The 26310-nt window shown below is 50.0% G+C and overlaps 1 protein-coding gene across 1 annotated transcript in view; it reads right to left on the bottom strand.

Annotated features, from left to right (window-relative positions):
* Window positions 1-26310, bottom strand: part of FAM222A (family with sequence similarity 222 member A) — a 123943-nt gene that overhangs the window by 3703 nt on the left and 93930 nt on the right. The window lies entirely within an intron of this gene.

Genomic DNA, 26310 nt, shown 5'->3' with positions numbered 1-26310 from the left:
ACCCGTTTACCACACTTCGGGTGACATGCTGCTCGCCGTGCACCAGTTTAATGCGGCTGGCTGGTGCTGCCGCAGGATCCCCACAGAGTACGTTATGAGAAGTACGGCATGGTTACTCATCTACAGAGCACGGCATTGCGAATGAAATCCAGAGGAGCTGCCAGAACGTGCCCAGCCTCTGCACCAGGACCGTGAGCCACCCAGGCTCGGGCTCAGGACTGGAGTTCGACCATGCTGCTGCTGCAATGGGAATTGCTCACTCTGCACTGTCAGGAATGGAGAGCACAGAATAATTTCCGGGGCAAACCATCCAAACTGCTAGAGGGAGCATCAGCACTGAGCCCAGGGCACCTCAGAGAGAGCCCTCGCCTCTCCACACATACGCACGCCCCCACCACGTGCATGCACACACACAAAACCTCCCTGCAATGTGCGTGCACATATACACACCCTGCCACATTCACACACACACATAAGCCCTGCCTCATGCATGCACACACCATCACATACATCCCCCCCGCCATGTGGGTGCACACACACACACACAATCCCCCCGCAACATGTGCGCAGCACACACACACACACACAACCCCCTGCCATGTGCATGCACACCATCACATACACACCCCACACAAACTCCCGCAACATGTGCGCATAACCGGCCACATAGGCACGCACAACCCCCCCACCCCCACAGCCCCACTGCAATGCGCACCCCCGCCACATAGATGCACACACACAAACTCCCCCACAATGTGTGCGCACACACACTGTCACAAACACACACAACTGCCAGATGCACATACTCCATCATGTGCACGCACACACACAACACACACACCCTGCAATGTGCGTGCTCACACATCCCTCTGCCATGTGTGCACAAAACAGTTGCCCATGCACGCACACACCAACAGCCACACCTACACTTCCCAACACACACAACACACACACACACACACACACATACACACACTCCGCCACACAGACACACACGTCATACTTTAACAGCCCCATATCATTCCCCACAATCCCCCCTTTATATACACTCACTGCCCCCCCAAATGTCCTCCAACATCTCACCCCCTTCTCCACATCCACTACCCCAGAGACCTCCTGCACCAGTAGTCCCCCAACAGCATCTCTACAGCATGGATCACTCAGGCAGGAGATGTGAGAGCAGATCATGTGCCCAGTTCCCGCCCAGGGGAGATGCCTTGGTCATAGAGCCATCCTGAGCTGGGCTTAGTCCTGCCAGCCCAGAAATGCAGGAGCTACAAGTGCAGAGTGTGGGAGTGAGTGTGCAGAAATCCCCTCCCCCCCACAGCAGAGGGTCAGCCCGGGGACCCAGAATCAGCCTGGCCAGGCACTATGCACCCCAGAGCCCAGCAGCTCCTCCCTCCTCCTTCCCAGTACGGAAGAGATGAATCCAATGGAAAATGGACATTTTCAAAGTAAGTTAACAGGCAAGGCTGCAATTTGATCAGGGATCTGTTATCTGCCATCCACGGGCTAGGGCCATAAAGCCGGGGAAGACAAGATTACAGCCATTAAGCTAGTCATGTGGCAAATAGGCTGAACAACGTATGAGCAGCTCTAGGCTGACGGGGCACTGCTGGCCCTCTGAACCAGCTCTCTGGGGCCGGCTCCGTTCACGAGAGCAGTAAGGGAAGCTGCTCTGGAGAGAAACAAAAAGAAATCCTCTCAATTTGGAGCCGACTGCATTTCCAAGGAGCTCTGGGAGTGGAGACCGTGCTGGGGGCCGGGGGTTCTCTCATCAGGCTCTTGATTGAGTGAAACTTCAAAGGAAGCTGTGTCCCTTCAGGCGGCTGGGCGGGGGGACTAAGGGGGGGAGGTGAGGAAATGGGTGATAAGAGAGTGCCGGAAGGGCAGAGTCTGCTGCTTAGTCAGCAACAGGGAGAAAGGCAGGCGCCTCCATGACAAGTCCTCGCCCCAGACTCAGCTGCATTCACTAGGTTCTTGCCGCACCCTACCTGGAGAGGCTCTGGAGTGGCCTAATGCAGCCCACAGATGCATCTTCTTGTGACAGGCCATGCAGCCACCAGATATAAATGGGGCACTGCATTCCTCAGTGCACTGATGCATATAAATGGGGCACTGCTGGGAGCGGTCATTCCTCTGGGCTGCAGGTTGGGGGCCATGGCTACCCACAGCCTTTCCGCTGCACGGGGCCTTGTTCAGGCTGCTGGCAAGCTGCTTATGTGGCCCTCAGCCAGGAGCACCTCTTTGGCATGGGTGACCCAGCCGCAGGTGTGCCATCAGCCAGTTTGGCAGCTTCCAACCCACCAGCAGCTAGAAATAAGACAGTGCACTCCACGGGGACAAGCTGCAGATGAACGGAGAGTGGGGCGATGAACAGGCCTCGGGCCCATAGCAGGGCCTTGTTGCTCCCCGCATGGGAAGGAGAACGCACTGTGACTCCCAGGGCTGCACTAGACCTAGGAGCTGCCCAGCATCTCACAAGGCTGACCCAATGAGGCTGCCCAGGACAGAGATCTCAGATTAACAGGGTCCCTGATCCCCTCCCCAACCAACCAACCATTTGGGGCCTTGTGTTTGGGGGGTCGATGGCTCCTGCCAATAGCAAAGGCTCCTGCCTCTGAAGGGAGAAGACACGCACAGCCCAAATTCCCACTCCAGCAGCTGGGGGCTTTGCCTGTACTTCCTATAGCCATCTTCATGGCCCAGAATTGGCTTGGGTAGAGCTGCAGCCCCCTGTACCAGGGCAGAATGTGGACTCCAGAAGAAATACAAGTGGCCCATGGGGACGTAACCGGGGAACATGGGGGTTGGATAAGGGGGCAGTAAATGATAGTGTATTGGGGAACATGCCCCAGTTGCATCTGGCATCTAGAGCCCAGCGTGCTAGGTGCCGCAGAACTGCCCATGACAGGCAGATAAACAAGGTTCCACTGGACCTGGGAGGCAGCTGTTTCCACCCCTGCATGTAATTGCACATATTCATGCCTGAGCCTCTCTCTCTCCTCCTCTGGCAGTCCCCCCCTGCACCTGACTAGTGAGGTATTAGTCAGTTATTCGGGAACGCATTGCTCTCGCCTCTGTCATCTTACTGCCTGATCATTCACAGTCAGTCATCATCTCTTCTTCTTGGACAATTTGAGGCTCCTCACTTGAAAGTTCTTCTGCGTCAATTTAGAAACAATTTGCACAAACCCTACACCCAGCAGCAGGATTCAGGGGCTTCTCGCAAGCAATCGCCCTTGAGTGCTCTTTGTACCTCAGCCTGGCAGAAATGAGGTCAGAGCGCAACCTGCCCCCTTTCTCTTATAAAGTAACTCTAAGTGGCCTAAAATAAACTCAGTGTGGAGAATGGAAATGTCACTTTACCCAATGGGGGATCTTCTTGAGATTGGATTTAAACTACATTATACAAGCAATTTCATGGGTGCTTTGCGCTGCTATGAGAACCTCACCAAAATGGAAAAGCATTCCATTTACTAGCTATAAATCAGCACTTCCTATATGAGCACAAAAATGTCACTTTTATGCATTTACAGATGAACAAAACTGTGAAATTAACTGTGGTAACCTACTATAGTCAGCAAAAGCCACCGCAGGAAAAAAAATTATATATGTATATTTTTGTTCCTCTCAAACTCTTTCCAAGCAAGTTTCTGCCATTCTGGTGTGAAAACTCATTTGTCGTACCATTATACTTTCATTTGGAGTTTATCTTGAGTATCCAATGAGCCACCAACTGTGAAAATGATTAAATCTACAAAATCTATCTAATAGATGGATATAAATTAGGTGTTTAATCTCCACATACACAGAAGGCAGGAAAACGATGGTTGCTCCTGAGTCATTCATAACTAAACCCTTTCAGGCTTAGGTAGCTGCCGGCCTTCTCCTGTGAGACACAAGGGTCATCCAACCACAGCTCTGACCTCTGAGTGAGTTACACAAAACAGCAACCTCCAGCCTTGGGGCAAGCTTTTTCCATCATTATATTGCGAAAGGGAAATTTCCTCTCGGGCATTGGGCTGAGACAGGTGAGAATTACCAGGCTCTGGAGCAGATACCCGACTCCTGACAGGATGCAGCATGCCCTACAGGATACATGCTGAGGCATGCTGGGTCTCTACTCCCCTTGAAGCTGACCCAGGTTGGTAGTGGCTGAATGAGACCCCAACTCACTACCACGTTATGGCCAGGTGGTGACGGGGAGGGAGTCTCAGTTAGACCCGCCCCTAGAGGAACCGGTGTCAATGTTACACAAGCTACTGTGGTATTGCAGAGGTTTTCAGCAGAGGGGTCAAGGATCGAATGGACCCTGGAGACGGAACTCCCTTGTCGTCACCCTCAGTTCAGGGGGTGGTATGCTGGGGGTCCATGCTGAAGTGCATGCGAGGCGGCTGGCCCTGCAGGGATGTCCAGCTGCTCCCCTTCACCATTAGCACATTTACACTAGGTCTTTCAGTGCCGGCATGAGGCGCACAGGCCGTTTCAGACGCAGGTGGAGCTCTTAGATTCCACAGGGAAAGCAGGGTTCATTTTAGGAGAGGCAGTGCGGCCTAGAGGAGAGGGTACTGGGCCGGGAGAACCGAGACCTGGCTCTGCCACTGATCTGCCAGGTGACCTTGAGCGAGTCAGACAAAGCGCCTCTTTTCCCTCCCCTCCCGTCTGTATTGTCTACTCAGGCTGGCAAGCTCTCGGGGGCAGGGCTGGCTCTTACCGTGTGCACATATAGCGCCCAGTGCAATGGGGTCCCGAGGTGCTACTCTAATATAAATACACAATACTCGTATCCTCGAGACCCAGGGGCCATATTCACACCTCAGCAGCACTAGCTTGCACCGAGCCTGAATTTGACCCTCAGCCTCACCGCAGTTCCCATGAGATGCAGGTAGGAGCAAAACACATTGCCCTGCAGGACCACTCGATTCTCGCTGCATGGAGAATGTTTTGGGGCCCGCCTAGAGCAGGGCAGCCTTCTACCAGTCTCCCATGAGCAAAGGCAGATTTCAAAACCAGCTGGAGGTTCCCTGGAGGTTGCCAGAAGAATCAAATCACCATTACCAGCAGCTTAACTATTGTGTTCCAATGACTCCAGGTGGGGCGCAGAGACCAGCCAGAGGAGTGACAGTGCCATCAGTGGGCGAAAGAGGAAGACACCGGAGCTAAACTCTGAGCTGAAAGATCTCCAACATGTCACATGGGCAATGCAAGCCTTCCAGGGACCCCACTCCTAATGCACATGGCTCAGCTCACCAGCAGTCTGAAAGGTCCCATGGCCTCTTCTCCCAAGGAATTAACCAGGAGATGTAGCAGACACAACACGTCTGTTGTTATTTAGATGTTTCAAAGTGGCTGCAGTTGCTGGGGGAGGGTGTGACACACCCCAGGAGCCCAGGGGACTCATTGTCAGCTTCCCACCTGCTGAAGCGGTGGGTTAATAATAGAAATGAAAGACTGAGTTCAAAGCCCAGACTAAGTGTTGCTGATGTCCCATCTAACTGTCCCAGCATTCCACAGTGATCAGACCAGGGTCTGGGTCTGGTGGGAAGCAGGCTGGACACAGGGTTAGAAGGCGCCACGGACCCAGCCCTCCAGGAAACCTTGGAGTCAAACTCAAAGTGGACCTTTCTGAAAGCCTCTAAACACAACACTCTCCCCCACAATTCTGAGTTTCTCTTCAGAACCGGAAGGGCCAAAATGTCTCAGGAAACACGGCTCTGGTGAGATGTCCAACACGTTTTTGCAGATACAAGGGGTACAGAGGCGGGTCCATGGCCAGTGCCGAGGCTCTGAGTGGGTCAGCCATCACTGCTCGGATGTCGCTAACAGCCTGGCCAAGACAGGACCTTGCTTTTCAATGACACACACGTTGTCTACATTTTGTCCCGTCCCGGCACGCAGGGCACTGGGCTGTGTCACCTGCTCCAAGACATGGTTTTCCTTCAACTGTCACTGATAATTGTACAAACTGCAGAGCAAAGGACTATTACAATACTCTTAAAAACGAGGCTGAGCAGTTTGGTGGAAGTGGAACAGCAATCCCACATAATAGAGACATTAGCCAGGAGGACATGGTTTCACAAAATCTGTTTTCTGAGCATGCTGAGAAACCCTTTTTTTTTTAAAGCCACGGGGAGTCTTTTTTGGAATGCGCACATCACCATATAATGAAGGCAGTAGAAAACCGTTCCCTGTGCAGCACTGTAATGTCTCCCCTGGACTATCCAAATCACAGGAGATAGTCCAGCCACTGGGGTTCTAGCTGTGTGGGGCAGGCAGAGCGAAGTATGCATTGGGCTCAGAATGCAATTGCACATACTCAATTCCAGTAGAAGTAATGGCACGGAAAAAGACAGCGTATAAGCATTTCACACATACTTTATGAAGATGGGGAAATCGTTCCACATGACTGGGAAGTGTCCTTGCAGCTCTGTTCCCAAAGAGGAAGGGCTGCTCCAGCAGCAGTGCAGCCTGCCAGCAGGTATGGAAAAAGTGAGCTGGCTAACGAGAGGAAAGGCCCCTTTCCCTTTAACCCAGTGGACGAGGCAGGGAAGTACACGACTGTTCCAACCTTCATTTGGGGCTGGGACGGGTGCACCCTCACCTCCCAAGCCGGATAATGGAGGTGGGGACGTAAACAGGCCCTTCTTGCAAGAACTCTCCCTGTGCCACAAGGTATGCCCAGCAATGCAGGACAGAGGAGCGGCCCCTGCTGCTGTGTGGCCAAAGGACACTGTGGGGAACTGAGAGGCTGACAGCATTGGGAGCAGAATTAGGACAGCAGTCTAAGCTCTCCGCTTGTGAGCCCATCTCTGCAGCGCTACGGCCCTTAGACTCAGAGAGCTATTGTGATATACAGATTGCTGCCTTGGGGAAGGTCAATCGCTGAGGTCAGAGGGCAAGGCCTGGATACCTAGATTCCTGCCGCAGGTCCTGGGATTGATCAAATTTGTTCCCAAAGGCTGCCTGACGCCCAGCCCCCCTGCTTCCCCAAATAAAACAGAGCTGATTTATCTTGTTAACACCAGCCAGTCCAGGGCACGTAGAGGAGTACCCCATATCCTTGGGGGGCAGGCTGTTAAGCTGTGTGTGGAAGGCTTCAATCTTTGTGCAAGAGTCCATGAGTGATGGAGGAGAAGCTCCAAATGGAACTGGTACAGCAGAACTGACGGAACAAGAGATCGGACCAAGCCATGTGCTTCAGAGCAAGCTGCAGGGAGTGAGCATGAATTACACACACCACATAAATACCACCCAGCATCTAAACCAACCCTCCAGCCACCCGCTCCCTGCTGGCCTGAGAACAATAATTAACGAATAAGCTCACTGTGTAAAACCCAAGTTAATTGTAAACTGTTCAGAATTCACCACTGTATTACACGTCACCTTTAATTTTAGCTAATTAGCGCCTATCTAGACAATCTGAAATTCTGTGGTCAGCCATCCCTCTGCCAGGCAGAAATGAAAGAATTAGTATTCCAGCGACTGGTGAAAGCCCCCTTTTATATTGATCAGAACCCGCAGAGAGCCTGGTGCTAGGAAGAGACTGTGGGTAACAAGCAGTGGAATCTCACCCACTGTTCAGCTGGTGGAGTTTGCTCCCATTGCCCCCAATGTCTTTAAATGACCAGCACAGCAAATGAGATTAAACTTTCAGGAAAATCTTCCTGCAGTCAGAACAGTAGGCCAATGGAACAGCTGCCTGGGAGGTTGAAGTTTCTTCACTGGAGGTTTTCAAAAGGAGCTGGAGCCATCTGTCTTGGATGGTTAGGCCCAACAAATCCTGCATATCGGCAGGGGGGATGGTTTAGACTGGATGACCTTGCAGACCCTTCTAACCCTATGACTCTCTGAAATGAAGAGCTCCCTGGCATGAGAGAGTTGAAGGAATGCTGGACTCCACACACTGGCTGACCCCTGCTTAATGAACCCTTCAAGTCAGCTAAATCCTGCAACTGGCGTCTCATTGCTGAGAAACACATACAACTCTGTGGCCACCTAATCAGCATCTGGGTCCCCCTACAAAGACATGGGGTTTCTGCTCTAGCTGCCTCGTAGTGAAAAATATACCTGTGCAAAGAGTCCATCTTAGCTGGTGGAGCGGAAGGTGATAGGTCCTACAGAGACTACAGGTCCCAGAATACTGAGATTGCTTGGATTCATATTCAAATTGCTTGGATTATTACCACTGACATCAACAGGGTCAGGCTCAGGCCCGATGATTGCATGGCAGGGCAGGCTGAGATCATCCGCGAAATGCCCTTTTGTGCATAAGAGGAAGGCAGCTGCTGTTTGCTCCAATGTATACACCCAGGGCTGCACTCTGCACCATCTCCCATGCTATGTGACCTCACTGCAGTCCCTGGGATTGCAGGTGCTGTTAAGGGGCCACATGCCGCTGACTATCTAGTGTCTGCTACATTGGATGGGCTGCAGTTTGGCCTCCCTTGGCTTATCGCTTGCTTGCAAAAGACACATCCCGCTCTTGAAGTCAACAATGTAATTGGTGGTTGGGCCCTATGCTGTCCTGGAATTCCCTCGGCACCTCCATAGGGAAGTGAGTTCCATGTGCAGAGGGAGGGCAGCAGTGGGTCCTCTGCTCTTGGTGCCATTAGACACTTGGTCTATGTCACATGTGGAGGGCACATGCCCTGCTGCCTCGGAGATTGTGACATGGGGTTTTTCTGTCTCTTACAGCAGCAGTAATGAGGGTTGGGTGGTTTTGGTTTTTTAAAGCTGCATGAGTTTTTCCAAAGGGGCCCATCTCAACCAGCACCTACAAAGAGCCAGAAACTGGCCTCTTGGTTTAGCTTCAGCTCCTCTGGCTCCTGCTGCACGTGAGAGACAATAACCTGAGCTGGTGTTGAAGATGAATTTGTGGCATTCAGATCCCTAGACCCTTAGTGTAAAGCCAGCTGCGTGCAGACCCACACGCGCACACCGATTTCCTTGACTGTTCATTGTTCTTCCATTAAGCCCCTGTATCGGTAATTCAAAAGGCAGAATGGAAGAGATCACTGGCCATTTCTCCCATTAAGTTAATGTTATGGGCTTTTTACAGGTGTCTTAAATAGACATTGTTATTAACAAATCTATTACGGCAATTAAAAGCAGGCCCTTCAAGCAGGATTAAACGTAGCTGCTGGGAGATCTGAGAAAGACACTCCGGATCAGTGGATGCCTTCCTGCAGAACATGTGCAGCAACTCAATTCCAAATCAAGAGAGCGAGGGAGCTGACAAACTGGGATTGGGCTGGGGAGAACCGAGGGCTTGCCCAGTCCACTTCCCTGCTGCTCCTATGTGGGATGAATATTACCGACAGTTTGACATCTCTCCATCGGAGATGTAAGCTCCAAACACCAGTGGTTCGTATTCAGACAATGAGAATGGACGCATTCTAACCCTGCCCCTATAGTTTCAATGCACCCGATCCTAGCCCTCCTGAGTGCTCAAGAGAAAGAAGGAATCTAGCCTTCCTGCCGGTGCCCTTGCTTGGGAAAATGACCACTTGCAGCAGGCTTTCCTTGCCGAACACACCAGGCCAGGGAGCCAGGCCGGCACGTCTCTTCTCAAGAAAGAAGGTTCTAACAAAGCTGAATGGGTGAAATTCACCCCTGTGCTGAGGATCGGCATGAGGCTGAGGCATCACTTAAGTTCTACTTGTCCCAGAGGCCTCGTACTCGTCTTCAGCACAAGGGTGAATTTCACTGGACAGGGACGGGGAAGTTTTCACAAGGCTGCATAAGATTGTTTGTGGGAGCATGTTTCTTCCTTTACATTTAAACATCCCTGCAGTGCCAAGAATGCAACACAGCAAGCCACCTGCGGGAGAGGCCAATCTGGTCTCTGTGGCTAAGGGAAAGGAATTGCAAAGGAAAACAATGTATAGCAAAAGGGGTGATTTTTTAAATGTCCTTCAGTACTAGGAAAAGTAAAAGGCCTTCAGTACTAGCACAGGAGAGGAGAAAACACAGACATAGACACTCTCTCTATTGTAGCAGGGCTGGTAGTACTGCCTAGTAAGGTAGCCTGGCAATTCCTATTATAAGAACAATGAGGAGAAATCAAAATAATGAATTAAGTGTGTGCTGTCCATCCTGTGCACTGAACGAGTCAGGGGGTCATATGGAAAAATAGTATGTGATCATGTAATTAAAGACTGTATCATAACAAGTATGCACTAGAGGGCTAAATTAAGGTGACAAAGGCAACCTTAACTATGGCATTCCTTAGCTTCTGAGTGCTTGACTTTGCAACCTTCATTTTTTAACATAGTTCTTTGTGCATGTAGTATTATATACAATATGTATGTGCACCCATATACACACAGAAGTATATATGTGTGTGTATACACACACGCATATATAACAACATATCTTTTGTGTGTGTGTGTGTGTGTATATATATATATATATATATATAAATATAAAATACACAGAAAAATATATAATACATATACATACAGATGTATGTTATATATATGCTTAACATATACATACACACTTTCACCTTGCCACCCCAAGTTTTATGTATATAGACAATGTTTGTTTAAAGTTATCTGCTGATAGTGACAATCCAGGCAGCCATGGACATGTTTTAGCCAGGGCCCCAATTTCAAAGACTTCCTATTAAAAGTGTACAAAGAGAAATCAAAGTAAAACCATGCGGAAAATTCAAAGGCCTAAAACCTAATCTTTCCCCCTGCCCTGCACCCCCATGTGTCTCCATCACAAAAAAACCCACCCGAGTAGTAAAAATTGGTGGCCACAAGCTGCCATCTGCTGCCCTCACACTAGTCTCTCTGTTTGCATGTTCCCCCATACTCCTCTCCCCGGGCTTGTCCAGTCTATTTAGACTGTGCGTACTTTGTACACAAAGCGCCCATGACAATGGCACCCTGTTCTGAGTTGGTCTCAAGCGATTATTGTAACAAACAAATAACCTTATGTGAAATTTCCGCATCCTCCGCGTCCCGACAGGAACATACGCTCCGCTTCGATCCCATTTTAGAAGGCAACCCTCAGGAGGATGCTGCTACCAGGCACCTACCACTCCACACTGTCTTGACATGGCCCTGTGAGATCTACCCTCCTGGTGTGGCGCGACAGGTGGAGCGAAAGCCAGGGAAGGGCTGTCTCCAGTGCCACCGTAATAGATTCAAAGCCATGTGACACAAACAATGCATGGCAGCCTCTGCTCTGGATCTGCCTGAGAAAAGCCAAACTCCATCAGCCTTTCCAGCCATGCTCCAGCAAGAAACTGGCGAATTCCAATGCTTCAGCACCCAGCCAGCTCCAGCGCTCTTCTGGCTGCATGGAGGCCAGTCTGCTCTGGCAAGAAGCTGCTTTGCTGGGCCAGGGGAGCTGAAGAGCAGTGCAGGCCAGAGGGAGCCGGATCTCCACTTTACAGAAGGTGCAAGGCTGTTAGGCTGCAATTGCTAGGACAGGAAGAGCAGGAGCTTTTCCTGGAGCCAGTTCTAAAGTTCCCCTCACCCCCCAAACTTAGTCTCCCCTCGCCCCAGTTCTTTACACCTAGACTTTAAAAACAGTAATAATAATAGTCCTCTTTCTAAAGCATAGAATGGTTCCAGGGCTCAGGAGGAGCTGGTTCTGTGTGCAGGGTCTAAACTTGCACAATCCCCCAGCCGCTGACTCAGGTCCCCAGGCTTTCGGGAGTGTTTCGTTTGAAATCACCATTAAATAAAGCTGGAAGCTGAGATCAGTCACTGCTTGAGCACGCCGAATGCGAGTGTGCCATCCATCCAGCGCTGTGGCTCTAGGCTGCGGCTGGGAGGGGAGCTCTCTGCCCCCAGTGCCCTCAGGCTGGAGGCTTTACAGCGGTTGATGGCTGGGGTGTGGCTCAGAGCATCTTGTTTGCAGCTCTGTCACGCAGCATCCCACATTACATCCAGGGCAGGGGACTGGGTCCTTAGCTCAGTCTCACAGACACAAGGAAAGGATGTGCCCCTGGGGACGAGGTAGGTAACCCACCAGGGGCCACTTGGTCATCAGTGAGGATTTCAAGAGAGGATGTGACCGAGAATACAGCCTCCTGGCTGCAAATGAGGAGTCCACAAACCCCCAAGCACTTTAATCTAGTTCTAAAGACTGCACCGGACCTGGGAGAAGCACTGGATGCATTTCATCCAGTCTGGGAGCCCTGCATGATTTGCTTGAGGGTCTGGTTCAGTCAATATTCCCCACACCAGCTTCTCCTCACGGAGCGCAGGAGGCTGTGCCATGCTGCTAGCCTAGGATGGCAACTGGAGCACAAAGACAACAGAGCCAAGACCCACGTGCCTCTTCCAAGAGTGGAGGTGACATTCTGGGCACTAACTCAACGGCTGCTTGGAGCTCACGTCCCAACACGTGGTCATGATGCAAACAGCCTTGTTTTTATGGGACGATGCACTGAATTTGCCTACCCCTGCTCCCACTGGCGCAGATGGGCTATGCCATATCTGGTTATCACAGGCCTGGCATGGCAGTGCGTGGGCCCGATCGCCGTGTGCGTATGCCTGCAGGCACCCCTGCAGTGCCCATTATTGGAGTTCAGCTCATGCCAGGGTGGGTGGGCACTGCCCTCGGAACAAGCACAGAGCTGGGCCCACCAGTGACCAATGTCCAGGTCAGGCCAATTGCGGAAAACTTTCCAACTGGCCAACTTGAATGCAGGCGGCCCAAAGCCCCTGCCAAGCCACCGCCAATCTGAGCCGCGCATCCTGTAGCCGATGTAATCCTCCCGACAGACAGGCGGGATGAAAGACACACATCTGCATTCCCCTTCAAGACGGCAACGCTGTCCTTGGAGGTGGCAGCATTGTGAATACTCAATTAACATGCCACTAATTAGCTGGTGACACTTGCAGAATCCCTAATGAAAGCGTTCCATGGAGCGAGGGAGAAAGCGCCATCCATCTCATGGGAGGAAGGATGGAGATGATGCCTCTGAGTGATGCACCGACGGCGGCTAAGCAGAGGCTGGGCTTGCCCTGGCATGCTCCATGCTCCTGGCGACCCGGCAGCGAGGCCAGTTATAAGAGAGAGCGGGTTTTCCCCGGCCGCACGACTCTGCCGTGGTGCTCCGAGGACGGACCCCTGAGCCAATGGGAATTTGCTAATTTAAAGGAAGCAGGAGCAAAAGCATGACTGTGTTTGCAGCACGGGTCCATGGCAGAGCTCTCAGAACAGGGACTGCCCTACAGGGATCGGTTCTGAGAGAAGTGCTTCCTTGGGTGGGCTGCCAGGCAGCAGACAGACTCGGTGGGGGCAGATCCCTTTGGATCTCAGCCTGGCCAGGTGGGGCAGCTGAAGTTTGCTGCTGTTCCTGCCTCACACTGAATCAAAGCAGGCAAATTTACCAGCACAGCTATACCGCTCTCGTTATAGTGGCACAAATCCTGTGTGGCTCTCTGGATAACAGTGTCCATGTGGGCATTCTGCCGGCAGAGCCCCTGTGGTCTAATTATACCGGTGCATTTCCCCATGCAGACAAGCCCCGAGTCTCTCCCCACAAAGGTGGCAGATCATGCAGCAAGGGAACAGCAGTTCTCAGGGGCAAAGGATGATGGGGGAGCTGTCATGCAGCACGTGGATGCTGCATAGCCCAGCTGCAGGCATTGCTGAGCGGCTCTGCATGGGCTCAGTGACACACCTGGGCTCAAGGGATACAGAGGAAACGAGCACGTGAGCATTGCTGGAGGCTCACTGTGCGAGGTTTCGCCAGGGCGTCCCATCAGGATGCGAAGGCAGGGCCTTCCTCACGGTGCCAGGAAGCACAAAGAGGCGTCAGGTGTGAACATCCTTGGTGTGCTCATCTCCAGGAGTCCCGAGAGGAGGGGCTGCAGGTTCCACACAGGGCGGAGAGATTACAGCAGGCTCCTGGCACCAGCATGGCATGGGCTTCTCTCTACCCCCCGGCACCGGCAGCTGCCCCCCGGAAGCACTTCATAGAAAAGTAAAAAGAATAAGGATGACACAATATACAGAGGGAACAAGGAAAGGCCATCAAGGCACATAAGGATGGTGTCCTGGAAGGCACAAAAAGGCTTCACTGAAAGCTCATTTAAGGAGAGAAGAAAGAGCCCTACTTTGTCGCCTTTTACACACCAGCTGGGTTGGCTATGACAAGTCACAAATTCAGTGTGTTGTCACATATCAGGGTGACGCACCAAACCCCCACTGGGAAAATTATAGAGCTACCAATTTCCAAGAGGTTCCTGGCGTGTTCTTGCGCTCCACTGGTAAGCGGTTCTCCCTCTCTGGAATAATTACTGCTTTCTAACGGGCTGTAATTACTGCGAGATGCAAACTCTTCCAAATCACCGCCATCACCCGTCACGTACAGACAGCTTGCCTGACACTCAGCCGGTCGCCAGCATTTCCTCCCCTCCTCTGAAACTTGAACTGTCAAAGACATTACAGTAAGCCCCCATCTCAGCTCACAGAATATGCCACAAACTAGGTTTGCTTATGGGGCCAGGTCAGTGGGGAAGACAGAGAATCTGTTCTGTTTAAAAGTTAATCTGTCATGGAACAATGCACCGCAGGGCTAGATCCTCCATCAGCTAAATGCTGTCAATCCAGAGTAACTCCACTGACTGCAAGAAGGGCATCCTGGAGCTCCAGCAGTGTCATGAAAGCACAACCTCCGTGTACTGGGCCTGCCTGCAGACAGCCCCAGCAGCCCCTGGCTTTCACCAGCACTAAATTTACAAACACAGAGAAAGTTAGTGCATGAAAAGTCAAACAAGCCTGGGTACAAGCTTGGCCCAGTATCTGTCTGTGTCTTATGTCACATTCTGACATCGGCACTTGTAGGGGGAAGAGAAGATACTGCAAATTTCTTGAACTACACAATCAAATGGCAATGTCTCTGTCTCAGATCACTATCAGCACTGGAAAAGCCCCAAATCGGACCTCCCTTCTTATATCAGTCTGCAGAACCCATGTAATACTGGCTGTGTTTGTGTGTGCGAGTGAACCCATGTAACTCCATGTGTGTGTGCGCACGCGCACCTGTGTGTGTGGCTGTGTGTGTGTATGCGTTTGTGGACAAGGCTTGCTCTGCAAAACAAATCACTTAAAGCTCTTTCTCCTCGAACAAAACAAATGCCAGCAATCCAACTCCCAAGAGCAACCCTACATCAACAAACCAGTGGATGCACTCCAAGTGCTCATTAATCATAGAAATGTAAGGCTGGAAGGGACCTTGAGAGGTCATCAAGTCCAGCTCCCTATGCTGAGGCAGGATCAAGAAAACCTAAAGCAAGCCTGACAGGTGTTTGCTGGACATGTATTTAAAAACCTCCAGTGATGGGGATTCCAGAGGTTAACAAACCTTATAGTTAGAAAGTTTTACCTATCATCTAATCTCAATCTCCCTTGCTGCAGATTAAACTCATTATGTCTTGTCCTCCCTTCAGTGGATATGGAGAACAACTGATCACAGACCTCTTTATTACACCCCTGAACATATTTGAAGACTATTCTCAGGTCTCCGTCCCATCTTCTTTTCTCCAGACTAACCAGGCCCAGTTTGTGTAACCTTCCCTCACAAGTCAGGGTTTCTAAACCTTTGATCATTTTTGTTGCTCCCCTCTGGGCTCTCTCCACTTTGTCCAGATCTTTTTTAAGTGCGGCGCCCAGAATTGGACACAGTGCCCCAGCTGAGGCCTCACCAGTGCCAAGGAGAGCGGGAAAACGACCTCCCAGGTTTTACATACGACACTCCTGTTAATACTCCCCAGAATGTTAAGCCTTTTTTGCAACTGCATCACATTGACTCTTTCAATTTGTGATCCACTATAACCTCCACATCCTTTTCAGCAGTATTACCACCTAGCCAGTTAGTTAATCCCCAGGGTGCACTTGGTTTTCCCTTCCTAAATGAAGCACTTTACGATTGTATTTACTGAATTTCATCTTGTTAAATTCAGACCAATTCTCCAATTTGTTGAGGTCATTTTGAATTCTCATCCTGTCCTCCAAAGTGCTTGCAACCCCTCCCACCTTGGTGTCATCTGCAAATTTTATAAGCATATTCTGCATTCTATTACCCAGGTCATTAATGAAACTATTGACTAGTACAGGAACCAGGACTGACCCCTGCGGGACCCCATTAGATACGCCTTCCCATTTTGACAGTGAACCACTGATAATTACTCTTTGGGTACAGTCTTTCAGCCAGTTGTGCACCCACCTCATAGTAATTTCACCTAGAGCACATTTTCCAAGTTTGCTTATGAGAATGTCAAAAGCCTTACTAAAATCAAGGTACAGCATGCCTACTGATTCCCCCCATCCGCTAGGCCAGTAACCCTGTCAAAGAAAGAAATTAGGTTGGTTTGGTGTGATTTGTTCTTGACAAATCCTTGCTGGCTATTCCTTATAACCCCATTATCCTCTAGGTGCTTACAAATTGATTAATAATTTGTTTCAGTATCGTGGCAGGTATGGAAGTTAAGCTGAGCAGTCTATCATTCCCTGGGTCCTTTTCGTTTCTCTTTTCAAAGACATGTTTGCCCCCTCCAGTCCTCTGGGACCTCACCCACCCTTCCAGGAGTTCTCAATAATAATTGCTAAAGGTTCCAAGATAGCTTCAGTTGGTCCTTAAACACCCTAAGACGAATTTCATCAGGCCTTTGAGACTTGAATACTCCTAACATATCTAAATATTCTTTAACCTGTTCTTTCCCTATTTTGGCTTGTGTTCCTTCCCCTTTGTTGTTACTATTGATTGTGTTGAGTATCTGGTCACCATTTAACTTTTTAAATGAAGACTGAAGCAAAACAGTCATTAAACACCTCAGCTTCCTTGATGTCATCAGTCATTAGGTCTCCTTCCCTGGTAAGCAGAGGTTCTACATTTATCTTGGTCTCTCTCTTGCATGTAAAGAACCTCTTCTCACGGCCTTTTATGTCCCTTGCTAGGCATAACTCATTTTGTGCCTTAGTCTTTCTGGTTTTGTCCCTACATGCTTGTGTTGTTCTTTTGTGCTCCTCTTAGCAACCTTTCCACGTTTCCACCTTCTGTAAGATTCCTTTGCAATTTTGAGGTCATTAAAGAGCTCCATACTGGCCTCTAATTATTCTTCCCATCTTTCCTTGGCATCAGAACAGTTTGCAAATATAATACAATCTTAAGTTTAATGACCGTACAGAACAAACTGTGGGGACCGTCCTAGTGCTCATGAACGACTGCAACAATAAACCAGTGTTCATAAGAAGAGGGAAAAAATCAAAGTTTCTGGGGTAGAACAGACTCCAGTTTCACCCTCCCACGTGCAGTCTTCTTTTTCTTCCCATTTATCCCCTCAACCGGGATCAGTTCATTGCGCAAGCATCCACCATCTTTATCTGAAATATCCCAGATTGGTTTCAGTAGCCTCTGAGAGATCAAGGCCGATTCCAGGAGACTCCCGGCCAATCTCAGAGGGTTGGCAACCCTATAAAACACACTTCCCGGCCTCCCTTAGCATACATCAACAATGGCTTCCCCCTTACAACACTCCAGCTCTCTGTGGGTACTCTCTCCCCCCCAACTTGTTTTTGAGTGGATAACAATGCTGAAGAATCAGCTTTGGATTTCTCCTCTCCTCCCCTGACCTGTTCTATTTTTCTAGGCCGCGCTCAATATCAGCTAAATAATTGAATCTGCTCAGCAGCCAAATATTTGTTTTGAATTTTATTGGAATATTAAAATTGTTTTGTTTCTTCAGTATTTTATTACTGTAAAAGGAAAATGCATTGCCTGCAGTAATAATCCTATGGCTTTTTATATTACTGCAAGCTTCTGCTCAAAGCATTATTGGAAAGCTAGGCAGAAATGAGAAACCATTATAATGGGCAGCATAGGTTTATGAGATTACGCCTCCAGCTAAACAACTTTTTACTTGAACTGTTTGGTGGCCAATTTGCTAAAGATACAGATTTAACTCTAGACCCAAGAATATTGCAATGTAAAATAAATCTTAGTTTATGGATTGGGGGCACTTCAGCCCGATTCTGTTCTGAGCAGTACAGTCATTTCAAAATGTCTGGCTCTGATGGCAAGTAACATTTGGTAGCCACAGGCAGAAACCAAGCCCAGAAATGCAATGAGGGCTTTTCGGACAAGATCCCCTAGAGCGAAGAGCTATTCTGGCACCCTGCTGAAGGCTGGATCCCTACAGAGAAAGGGCACGGATTTGAGGTGACAAAGAGGCCACAAACATACAGTTGGACCGGGGACCGGAGACAGGACCTGGCTCTTTAATCTGAGACGGCAATCAGCAAAAGCTTCCTTAAAAAGCCCAGATGGTTTGCAAGCTGTGAAAGCCTCACAAAACGATTAAATAATGTTTAAAGTTACCAGAAACCACCCAGTGTTCTCTGTTCTCCCCCAGGCCCTGCCATGGGACAGGTTCTCTTATTGGCAGAATTCTGGAAGTGCACTGAGCAGGTACGTGTGCAATTCTTTAGAGAGAAATTACACAAGTTAACGTTGGGCAAATTACTTTAACGCTTTGTGCCTCAGTTCCCCATCTTACGCTTGCACGCTGTAGTGCTGCCAATCCCGAGCATTCAAAAATCACAAGTCAAGCCAGAAAAAAATCATGATACTGGCTTAAAAATCAGGAGACTTTAAAATCAAGGTGGGATCTTTTGGTTGTGGTTCTGAGCCTCAGGGGTCACGTTTTCAAACTTTTCTCCACAACTGTGAGAGCTAAAAACGTAAGGAACAACATGACTCCAGGAGCTAGGGCTTTAAAGAAAACATCAAATATAGCAACACACGATTATAGTCCTTCCTCCTGTCCTCTGTGCACCTTGTCTAGTTAGACTGTAAGCTCTTCGGGGCTGGGACTGGCTCTCGCTCTTGCCTAGCACAGCAGGGGTCTCCACCACTCCAATACAAACATGAGGGGTGAAGCATTACCACCTTTTAGGGGCAGGCACTGGGGGGGGCTTTTAGTTCATTAAGAAGCTATAAAGAGCATTGGGGCAACCATCCCTTCCCAAAACACACCACCACCGTCCCCTGAGGGCAAACCTTCAGATCTGAGGGATGACCAAAGGGAATAATTAACACGCTCATTCTGCGGCCAGAATTACCAAATTCTGGCTGTGATGCTAACCCAAATGAGCCACATGCTCCCGGACGAGAGGTGCATTTGAGCCCCACGGTTCCCAGCCCTAAGCAGAGAGGTTTGTAATAATCTATTGCATGGGGGGCGGGGGGAGCGTGATGTGCTAAACAAAAACACCCTTATTGAGGGGGAAGAAGAACCCAGTGCTAATTGGAAGGCGGACAATACCTGAGCTTGTATAATGCAGGAGCCAGCCAGCCTAAACTCACAACAGTTACCAATTAAACCCGGCAGCATGGCAAACACAGTTCCGGTTATGCTCAGAGACACAATAGACCCTGGAAAAGCCCAGCTGCCAGGCCCCTAATTAACCCTGATTTTCACTGTACACTTTGAAATGCGGGAAGGCAGTTACAAAGTGGAGAACAAGGCAGGGTTAATAACAGAGACCTAAATTGCAGGCCCACAGGGGCTAGGCCTCAATTGAAATAACAGACCTGTCCAGGCTGCTCAGCTGTCAGTCAGTCAAACAATTCAACACCCAAGGAGCTTAGTGACAGGAAAGGAACAGCAGCATCTGGGCTCTGACAATCGGTCTCTGCTCATTTCAAACAGCTGCAGGATCAAACTAGCATTTGTAATGAAGTGAGATGGCAGCAGGCTCCAGCCACCCCGACCCAGCCTGGGATCGTCTCCGTTTGCCTCCCAGAAAAGGGGAGCAAGTCCCGAGAGCCTCGGACCCCGGCAGCATCCAGGCGAGGGAGAGGGCGAGCACAGAGCCAATGTATGGCTTTAAATGTGGGCCACAAAGTCACAGGTGCTGTATGCCGCGGACGCTGGGCTTGCTGGCATTGATACAACAAGCCACAAGCCTCCAAGAGAGCTGGTTCCTGCCCTCGGCTGAGTGAGATGAAAGAGATAACACAGCTGCTCTGGGGCTGGGCTAGTTCACGCCTCCGCTCCCCAGGTTAGGCTGCTGGGGAGCTCAGGCAGGCATGTGTGGGTGTCGGCGCTGCCCTGGGAGCATCGTTTATAGAACAAAGGGAGGAAATCGTAAACTGGAGGGTCCTGGCTGCTGTATGCCAGGAATCAGGGGCTTCTGCGCTCAGGGGAAGATGTCAGCGTTTGAGCTGGAACTTTACGGGATGGGGGGGTAGTAAATTTAAATAGCAGCTTGGCTAGAAAACGGCCCCAAGCGCTAGACGTTGCTTTTGTCTGGTCTCCGGTTACTTCCATTTGCAACTGTTTGGCTCAGCTCTCCAGGGACAGCATGGAGCTCAGGAAAGGCTCCTGCTTCAGGGGGTTGCTGCGGAGTTGAAATCCAGTCAGGGACAGGCCTAGGCCTGAGTGGGAACCTATGCAGGAGAGCGAGTACTCAGCCTGATGTGCCAGCCAACTGTGGCAAGAATGAGCCAAGGGCCAGAGCAGGTGGATGGCTGTGCAGGGCACAAGCGTCCAGAGAATACATGCAACTAACAGCACTGGCCAACCAGAATCCAAGCGGCGTACGTATGGGGAGCATGTGTGTAGCTGAAAATCAAAGGTCACATCATTCTCTCTGTACTCCATAGCCCAGAGTGGTGATACCCATGGGCTACCCAGGAACATCCCTCCCAGAGCCCCATTTCCCCATCACCAGGGATGGGTGGGCACGGATTTCAGTGGAACATCAGAACATACCTGAACATTCAGGTGCACAGCAGGTAAGCATTCCAGTACAAGTCTAGTGGGCTGCCGAATATTCGGGGTACATCCAACAGGTACTCTCTGCCTGGGGGGACCCGAACTTTCAGCAGCACACCAGGTGTGCTCTAGGCAGACACAAAGGCACAAGCAGCACAACAGATGCGTTCTACCGGGACACACCAGGAACATCCAGCATTCAAAACAGTTAACATTAGGCATGCTGCCTGCCAGGGAACAGAGAGATTAGCTCCTGGCCTATGAAAAGACGTTTCCCTCCCCCGCGATTTCTTCACTCCTCTGCAGATAAAATGGGACAAATCTTATTGTCATACATCTAACACGTGAAAATATTTTGCGACAAATGAAATCATAATCTTTGGGGTAAATCTTTATAATACTCCAGAAGGCAAAGCTAGAGATAGTTATACGCTGCCTGGGCCCTGAATCGGTCCCAGCTTCCTGCATCTATAAAGGTTGCTCTATTTATTTATTTAATTAATTTTAAAAGGAAAAAAGTAACCAAATGTGACCAGCAGAGCTAGTGCAGCTCACCAACCACACAACAAAATGTGGGAGGGCTGAGGCCTAGGTAATCTGTACCAAAGGGATCCAGCTACAGAACAAACGCCCAGAGGAGACTGGGCAGACCCAGCGTCTGTTGGTCTTTAGCCTCTTTGGAAAAGCTTTTCCACTATCGCAAGAACAACCTCCACCCCCAGTATGAACCCCTTCCTCTACCTAAACACCCGCCTTAGCAAAACCCCGTTGGTTTTCCCAGGCCCTCCCAGCACCCTCATTCACTGAAACCAGCCCACCAAGCAAGCACAAAACCAGAGTTCTGACTCTGAGAGGGGGAGAGTCCGGGAAGCCCACTGGAGACTACACTGTTGCTATTGATTCTGCATGGAAGGAGCTCCGATACCACGGTGACAGGCTGCAGTCTAAAACCCTAAATGCAACTGATCCTCATGCCGTGTAGCAGAGCAGCAGGGGATCAGTACAACACATGCTGCCCATTCGCGCTTATCAGTTGCATTATGGTCATTTCCTAGAAGTCCCAACCCAGCCCAGGCCCCGCTGTGCTGGGGGCTGAGACAACACACAGGCAGAGGCAGACCCTGCTCTGGAGAGTTTATACTTTCAAGAAAGATGCTGGACAAAGGGGAACTGAAACTCTGACGGATTAAGGGGCTTGCCAAGGTCACACAGGGAATCTATGGCAGAGCCAAGGACTGAATCCAGAACTCTGGAGTGCGAATCCACTGCCCTAACCCCAGGACAATCTTTCCTAGGATAGATTTTTCAGCTCCTCTGCTCTGCATCTCTCCCTGCAGATGACACTGTGCAGTATCTAACCCACCCTCTTTGCTCAGGCAGGAGCAACAAACTGTTCATTTCCGCTCTGCATATCGTCCCTTCGCCTCCTAGCTCAAGCTTGGGGTGAGCGGCGCAAAGTAGTGCACTGTCAACTTGCTGGTAACCACCTCCCAGGGCATGAGCGAGAACACCAATGACGGCAGGACGGAGCGTCTGGGGAGCCTGCAGCCATGGGTTCCCGACTCTTCTGGGTCAGGGGGGCAGGTTCCAAACATCCCCCACTCTCCTTCCCGAGCCTGTGCGGCTGGCAAGTGCCGAGCGTATGCTTTCCCTCCTCTCTCTGCACAGACAGGCCACCAGCAGCTTTCTGAAGCCCAGCCCACTTACCAATTGTCCCACTTTCTTTTTTAAGTGGAGTTTGAGCAAGTTATTAGGAGAGGAGCCAGCTCAGAAAGGAACAGGGGGATGCAGCAAAGCTAGCGTCACACACACTCTCTGCACAAACTGTCTGGAATAACTATGAGCTCGGTCCTGAGAGGGGCCAAGTGCCCCCAGCTGCTACAGCCTGCACTCTGGATCAGGCCACTGACCCAGGTCTGTCACCCTTACTCCACTGGTACCACTGGTATAGTACTACTCAACTCTATCATAACCTCCATGCTTTACTCTCTGTTCCTGGAGCAGTCCCTTGATGAGCCAGACGCTGCTCTGACCCAGGTCATACCCATCCCTCTTTCCGCTGAAACCGTCAGTAGAGAATTAGTTAACAATGGGATCATCACTAGGGTTCAGAGTCAATGACCTACTGAAATGAGCTCTGGTTTCAGGCTGTCTGCAGGCCGTTCTGTGCCTGGCTGCAACTCAGAAAGCTTCATTCGCAGCCATAGGAACAGAGACGTTTAATTTGTGTGTTTATTTTAAATGGAAGCTCAGATTCTCCAGGGACAGCTGCTTCCAGCTGAGATGGGATGGCACAGTGGGACAGTCAGCAGGGGCCAGCATGCCCCCTGCTGGTGCAGGGGTTCAGTGCACCTGGGCAAAAGCAGGAAATGCAAAAAATATTTTTTCCCCAAATCTCAAAAAAGTACATTTGGGGAGGTGGTTTGAGCAGATTCCTCTTGTGCATTCAGATCTGCAGAAGCAGCCAGTATGGTCAATAACCCCTTTGGGGAACAGGCCCTTCCAGCAGACCGTGTGTGGGTTGCCTGCTTCCACGTTTTATTGCTCTGGCTGAGCAGGAGCATGAAAGCCGCAGCTGGGAATCACCAGTCATCCAGCATCAGAGGAAGGCATCTGACCAGGGTGCCCACTATTCTCTGCTTTCCATCCAGCAAACGTTACAATAAAGCGATCGTGTGTCCAGAGCTAGGCTTCACTCCATCCCCCCTGCAGAATGCACCAGGCCTCAGTAAGATGCAGGGGCAAGAGGGCAGTAATTAAGGAGGATTTTAATTTGAGGAGGAGGGAGGGGTTTATAAGAGGCCATAGGATGGAAGCAGATATTAAAAGCAGCAGGAATTGAGAACCTGCAGCTGATCGATACCGCAGTGATCAGTATGCCAATGGTGGTTATTAAGGGATAATAGCAACCCAGTTGCCTCCCCCCATTCTCCCCTCCCCCACCAGCTCACTCCTCCAAAGCAGATCTGATAGAGCAAGCAGGCTCCCATTGCCTGGCTACTATCTCTCTGATCTGTAGCACAGACCAAAGTCATTGTGGCTGTCTCCAAGCACGTTTCATCCTGTTGCTAAGGGCATCTCAGGCAGGGGGGCCGAGGACCAGCCCCGAGGTACAGCGCCAAACACTGGCCTGTCCAGGCTCCAGTGCTAACACTAGCTGCATGACTTGGGACCTTTGAATCAGAGACTTACAAGCCTGAGGCCGGTCTGTTAAGTGAGGGGAAGGGGAGACCCTAGTGAGGGTCAGGGAGCAACTGCAAGGAGCAGACCCAATTCCCATCTTTCAAGGAGGGGCATGGTGCAGCTTCCTGCCAGGGTGATGTCCCTGAATCTTCCTTGGGGACCCTGTCATCAGCATCAGCCTCTGGCTGACGGGGGCCTGATAAACAGGACACCCCTGTCTGCATGAAAGGAGAAGGCCCTTTCTCTGCCCCCCCATCCCAGAGCTTCCTGATACGGAGAGGAAGCAATTTGCTGATATTGTTTTCTGGGTCACTCTCTCATCTCACTCCACTGCCTGCCTCTGCTATTGCTGGCTGCCTCCCAAGGGGCAGAAAAGAGAAACTGACCAGATTTGTAGCCGTTTTGCTGATGCCCACAGGCTTGGAATAGCAGCGGCCAGAAAGAGGCCCACAGGTACTCTAGTGATGGGCAGTGCACAACCCTGCATAGGTTAGGTCATGAAATGGACCAGAGTCCAGTCAACATCACTATGGGAGAGCCCTGGACAGCAGGGAAGATGCTTGAGGTGTTTGTCTGCAGACTCAGGCAGCTAGTCCCGCACAGAGGGATACTGGGAAGATTTCCTTCCTATCATAACTAGAAACGGGTTTGTTTTTTTAATTGAAATTTTAAATCTTGCAAAAATGGATGGATCCAGCCCCTTCCCTGGCCAGAGAAAGTTCTGTACTCACCAGTAAGGAGTGGATTTTCATTGCCAATCTATTAGAACAACCCAATCAACAATCCCCATTTCTCTGCCCTGCATATAAGGAACAGATTTGGAATACTTAGCTTGCAGAAACCTTTAAAATAAATAAAGAGGGGCAACCTTTTTTTTAAAAAAAGGGTCCCTGAAGTTAGGCTCCAAATTCCATATATAGGCACCTAAGGACTTGTCAATATTAGAAAGCTTTGCCTTTAACTATAGTGGCATTACGATAGTGGCCAAAACAAAACAAAAAAACCCCCCAGCAATCCAACCAACCGCGAGGGGACAATTATACTGGGATAAAAGTGCTTATACTGGTATAGCTTAATCTGGTTCAGGAAACAAAATAAGCTAATATCCGTATATCTGAGTCAATGTTAAAGTTTATACTGATATAACTACATTGGTAAAAAAATGATGCCCGGACCAGCATAGTTAGACTGCTGTAGCTTTTCTAGCATAGACCAGTAAGTGGCTTAATTTTTGAAAAGTGATGAGCAACCAATAGCTCCTATTAAAGTAATAGCACACTGTATTGGGCCCCTAAAGAGAGAGGGGAAAAATTGATCTATGGCATTCTCCTCTATTATTCCCCTTTTGGTACTGCGCCCAGAGAGAGCTAGGAACAGCACAGAATGTATATGGGCTAAGAGTTCAAAAGCTGCCTGAGAGATCGGCATGCTCAAGTCCCACTACAATTAATTGGAACTAGGTTTCCCATTTGCGCAGGAGGCTTTGAAAATCTCAGCCCTAGTTCCTGCGTAGAGGGACATTGAATCCAGGCAGACAACATGCGAATGCAGGGGGAGGAAAGGAGGGTAAGTCAGGAGGGGATTAGGATGCAGCGGTACTTTCACCCGGAGATACACCAGCTCCCTGCTACATTGCTATAGAAGCGTTCATTGTCACGAGCTTCGGATGGTCACATTAATCGCATAGGAGCGATGCGGCACACGAAGCCCCCTCTCCCCCTTCCCGAAAGGAGCAAAGACTATTCAGTGAATACATTGCACTTGTACAGCTCCTTCCACTCAAGGGCTTCCAAGCACTTTACAATGGTGAGTAAATGCCAGTAAGCCCATTTTACAGATGAGGAAACTGGCTTGGAGATAGGAAGTGACTTGCTCAATGTCATGCAGCAAACCAATGGAAGAGCCAGGAACGGAACCCAAGAACCCTGACTACCAGCCCTCGGGCACTCACTACCTCACCACTTCCTCGATAGACAGGTTGTTGTTGTATGCCACCTATGCTCGTTTTCTGTCTGGTTCACTCTTCTTTTCAACCCTTTTGAAGTACCTGTGCTACTATGGAAACGGAGTCACTGGGATGGGTGCAGCATAGGTCACAAGCACCGTGAAAGTCATTTGATAAAATGGGTTGCAATGAACACGCTGCTTTCATAACTGCAGCACTTTATACCCTGTGTATCATGCAAACAGATGCAATGAGTCTATGTGCCTCTGTGACGGCTGCCATCTTGGCTGACACACCAGGGATTGAACCAGGGACCTCCAGACCTAAAGCATGAGCTAGTACAGCGTGAGCTCGAAGTCTGTGTAGTTGAGGGATGTAACAACTCGTATCATCTGTGGATTGGCACAGAGGGGGAGCCATACCACACTA

Source organism: Dermochelys coriacea, chromosome 15 (assembly GCF_009764565.3).
Source record: "Dermochelys coriacea isolate rDerCor1 chromosome 15, rDerCor1.pri.v4, whole genome shotgun sequence".
Classification (NCBI taxonomy): domain Eukaryota; kingdom Metazoa; phylum Chordata; order Testudines; family Dermochelyidae; genus Dermochelys; species Dermochelys coriacea.
The sequence above is the reverse complement of the archived record's forward strand: the minus strand, read 5'-3'. Positions and strand labels throughout refer to the sequence as shown.